Raw genomic sequence first — 5021 nt, 5'->3', positions numbered from 1 at the left:
AGGATGTGGACATTCTCTTACCCAATGTTCTCCTCAGTTATAGCATGGACCGGGAGGTGCACCATGGGGTGGTCTAGACTTGTAAGGTCTAGGTCCAGGTGGTCCTCCTTGTCTAGCCATATTGTTGGCTATAAACCAAAGGATATTGTGGTCCATTTGGTAGTTTCCTTCTGGGATTGCGCTTGAGGCGTCATTAGGTATGTTGATCAAGGAAGCATAGTTTGATTGGCTCTCTAAATTTTCCTCCTCATAGTAGTTGACTAGAACTAATGCTCCGTCAAAACTTGTGTCACTGGGCTGGATGTATCTAACTATTGCTTGTTCTGGCAATGGAGGCTGTTGTCCTAAGACTGGTTGAGCCCTCTCTATGCCTGGAGCCATGTAGTTTGGGTTTCCAACCCTTGGTGCATAATTCAAAACTTGGGCTACACCCGTTGGATTTTGATACGTGTTTTGCTCTCTTAGATGTCGTATTCGATGGTAGCAGTCCGTTGTTTCGTGATTTGTCCATTTGATGCAGAAATCACACCATTTGTCCGTTCTTGGTGGTTTTGGGACTGGGCTGAATTGGCTTGGGGAGACATTGGGTTGTGGGATGGTCTCCTCCACATACCTCGCATCGTAATTGAGGTGGTTGAAATGTTTGACTCATTCTCTTCATGATCATCTTGACCATGGCCTTGGTTTCCCCTAACTTTGCTCTTTCCATGTCACTTCCTGTTCTGATGCTTGAAGCATCTGACCGGCTTGTTTTTTCCGTAGATGTCGCAGTTATCGTCCAAGTCAATGGCATCCTTTATGCAATCATTGAGCGTTTTATGCTTCATGCCATAGAGGTTTGCGTGGAGATTTTGTTTTAGTAGTCCTTCTAAGAAGATGGATACTAACTTCTCTGGTGTTGGCAATTCTCTGGTTTTATGCTTCATGCCATAGAGGTTTGCGTGGAGATTTTGTTTTAGTAGTCCTTCTAAGAAGGTGGATACTAACTTCTCTGGTGTTGGCAATTCTCTCTGAGGGCATCGTGCTATGTATTGCCGTAAGCGGTTGGCACAGTCTCGTACTGACTCTTTCTCCTCTTGTTTGAACTTTTGTATTAGTTCACTGACGCTATGCTTGATTCCCGTTAAGGTGTGGGCTACTATGAAGTCCCTTTGGAGCAAGTCCAAATCAAGATACAAACTAGTATCTAGTGTTTGAAACCATGGTAGAGCTTTTCCCGACAAAGTCAATCCAAATCCCTCTTTGAGGACATGAAGATCTATGACTTCTTTAGCTCTTACAACTTGGTTGAATGAGGCCAAATGGTCATATGGATCTCCTGATCCATTGAACTTGGTAACCCACTTTTGAAAATGGGATGGCCTTGTCTTGTTTTTGGAAGTTCCCCAAAACATTCCAGGCACACTTGGAGATGCCAAGGGATGGTGGTGTATGGATATTGGTGGTCCTGTTGGCACTCTTGCTGCCGGATGACCACTCGTTGCATGCGATGGACCCGATTCAACCGGTCTACCGCTTGTCCATAGTGTTCATGCGAATAAAACTCTTGCTGCCGGATGACCACTCGTTGCAAGGTCCTGTTGGCACTCTTGCTGCCGGATGACCACTCGTTGCATGCGATGGACCCGATTCAACCGGTCTACCGCTTGTCCATAGTGTTCATGCGAATAAAACTCTTGCTGCCGGATGACCACTCGTTGCAAGGTCCGCTTGTCCATAGTGTTCATGCGAATGAAACTCTTGGACCACTTGGTGTCGGCCTAGGCATGGGCATAGGAGGAGCACTTGGTGTTGGCATTGGTATGGATGTAGGAGTTCTAAACACAAAGCTTGAAGTACTCGTCTCTGGTCTTCTAGTCTCTTCTCTAACAATAGGTTTTCCTAGGTAGGTAAACTCTAACATCTTGTTCTCGAGTCTCATCCCCCATTCTATCCCAAATTTGTCTAGAAACATGATTGAAAACCCATTATCTGTGTTTGGTTTGTCGAAGACATACAAAATCTTTTGGGGTGTCAAAGCTATATGTGGGAGGATAATCTGCTACATAATAGAAATTAGAACCGCCGTCCTCAAGTTTGTATACAGCCTTTTGGGGGTCATCTACAAGGGTTCTTTGAGCTAACAGAGAGTTGACCAACCTTAGCTTAGTTAGGTCCACTCTATGAGTAGGTACATCACACCGTTAGTACTCATGTAGTGATCCCCTTGATAGCTGACTCGCGGGGTATGTTCAAAGTTAGAGGGATGATCCTTGACCTTTACCGCATACCTTTACCGCATATCGGTGGATAAAATCTCTGTAGATTTAGGCTCCGTGAACATTTTCCATACAAGGTGTAGTAACCAAATATGGCTATTAAAATGGCTGAAGCATATGCAATTCCAACAAGAAATAAAATCTTGCTGAGAGATATTGGCAGTGACACATGTTTAGGATGCAAATTAACAGCTGAGACCCCCCTTCATTTGTTCAAAGACCGTGCCGTAGTCTACGGGCTAGCTAGGAAGACTTTTAGATGGGTGAAAACATTATCAAGAATAGCATTCTCAAAAAAGGATCTTGTCATTGGAGGAAAATTTGCACTGAATAGTGACATTACCACTAGCCTTCAAATGTTGAGATATTGTTATTGTAAAAGGTGCGGGATTCAATAAATAAAAAAAATTCAAAGGAAGCAGGAGTACCCATTTTTTGAAGAAATAATGAATGAATACACAGTTTTGTCATAGAGTGTAATAAGTAAGAGGGAGGATAAGGAGTCTGCTCACTAGTCCTTCGACTAAGTCATCTAATTTTCTCTTTTGTCCAAAAAAAAATGGTAGGTTCCCAATCTTCATCACAAACTTTACAAAGCCGGACATCCCCATTACAGTGGATGAGCAGGGTAGGTCTCATTTTGCGGATGAATCTAGTCATTTAGAGTGGGGAGACATATTTGGGATGGGGAGGGAGATGGTATGGATAGTGGTGATCCTCCTAACAAAATACAGGAAGGTGAGCCGTACTTAAGCTTTGGCAGTAGTTGAGACGTTCCTCCACTCGCTCTACAAGTTCCAGGTACATTTTGGCAGTTGAGACTTGCATCAATGTGACAATTACAGAGCACAGTGTGGTTTACACTACCGCAGGAGATTTTATGTGTTGATTCGCTTGAGCACTATGAGTGTCGGTGAGCTCTTTTGAGAGTGTTTTCTCCCCGCAGGGAGCTCCTTTTGGTCCAGGTTTGGTGCACTTCTCTTCGACATTGGTTTATGTGCATTGCCCTTGTACATGTTATAGAGAAGATAACTCTTGTTTATGCTTTGATAGCATCATGTGTGTTGAGATTTTGCTCCAGATACAGGGGATACTCTGTCGGATTTTCCCACCACTAATTAAAGAGAGCTCCTACGCATAATCAAGTAATAAATGAGAAGATTAAGCTAACCCACAAACCCACAATCAACTAATCAAACTTTAGCATACATCAAAAAGAGTAGAGAGCATAAGGGCTAGAATGCCCACATTCACACATAGACATAAGCTTAAGCATAAACAACAACTTAATTAACAAAGAGATTAGAGAGCAAGAGAGTGTTCATCTTCATTGTATTAACAAGCTTATAGCATACAAGCCATAGCTCAAAGGTGTACAATGGTAGTGGAGGAGATGGGAGATATGGGAATGCTAGTGTTCTCTTTGCCAAGCTCCTCAATAGCTCACTCAACCAAATGGTAAGTGGAACCCCTAATCCTCTACAAAAGTGGCTTACATAGAGTTTTTATAAAGTTGTTCACACTTGATCGGCCGGCCAAAGGAGGCTAAAACCCTAAAATTTCTTGCATTAAAACCTCGGAACTCCTTGAGCCCACCAAAAATAGGAGAAAATCCCACAATAGTATTACAATGAAATTGGGATTTTATTTGAGTGACGGGATTCTCATAATGATTAACACTTAAATATTTCTCGTACCCATGGAACAAATAAAATTCCTATTTGTAGCTCGATGCTCCATTTGATGAAGTTGAGTGCTCGAATCAAAGGGGTTGACATAAGCTTCATAACAAACAAACCCACATGTCCCTCTATGAGGCTAAAAATAGTAACTTTCCTATTTTGGCATATCTACCGCTCCTGTTTTGGCGGTCTTGACTCATGTTCCAGTATTCCCAAAACATTCCCCCCTTCCTAAACTATGTCCATCCTTGGACATGCTTTGTAGTGCTTTGGGATGGAAGTCCCTAGTTCTGTTAGGATGGTTGTGCCTGTGGTAGTGAAGATGATGCTGCTTGTAGATTAGGATGTCCGCTTGGTTTGTTGTAGCCTTCTTGATTGTCGTTGGTTGATCACTGCTTTGTTTTTTAGAAAGAAAATGAAACTGTGGTGCTTGACACCGAATGTGGCCAAGGGAAAAAAACCCTGTGGGGAAAAAGTGCCCTCAACTTGTCGATCTTATTATGTTATTGTGGGAGATGTCTTTGGTGGTGTGTCATGCTGTATTTTTGTGCATGGGTGGAAGCAAAAAGTGTGTCTAATGCATGTGTTCAAGAGTGAAACACCTTATATGCTTTCAAAGATTTTACAACTAAACAGTATGTTGTGCGAGACAAGAGTAATGAAGGGTTCTTTTAGGAGTAAATGTAGCACATGAAGCACTTGGAAATGCTCCAATAGCTTTCAAAACTCCTAAAAGGGTTTTCATTGATAAGGCTTACTTTCTTTGTACCTACAATTGAACATTTTGGTGATTCCTAGACTTGTGTATAGCTTGTTTGAACCTGTTATCCACCTGTAAGTTGTTGTGGTAAGCATGTTATTTTGTGGTGCAGTGTCTGGGTGAGCTAGCAAAGAGTGCCTAATGCGTAATGTCCAAATGTGGGACATTCTATATGCTTTTCATAGATTAATGCATTTGAAAGCATATGCAATGCAAGAGAAGTCTATGGGTACTCAAGAGATGAATTATAGCAACTTTAACACTCAAGAGCATCTAAATGGCTGCTAACCATCAGTTAAGTGGCATTTGTTGACAAGGATA

Source organism: Cibotium barometz, chromosome 22 (genome assembly GCF_041138505.1).
Source record: "Cibotium barometz isolate CiBa-2024 chromosome 22, ASM4113850v1, whole genome shotgun sequence".
NCBI classification, from domain to species: domain Eukaryota; kingdom Viridiplantae; phylum Streptophyta; class Polypodiopsida; order Cyatheales; family Cibotiaceae; genus Cibotium; species Cibotium barometz.
Note: the sequence above shows the minus strand (reverse complement) of the source record.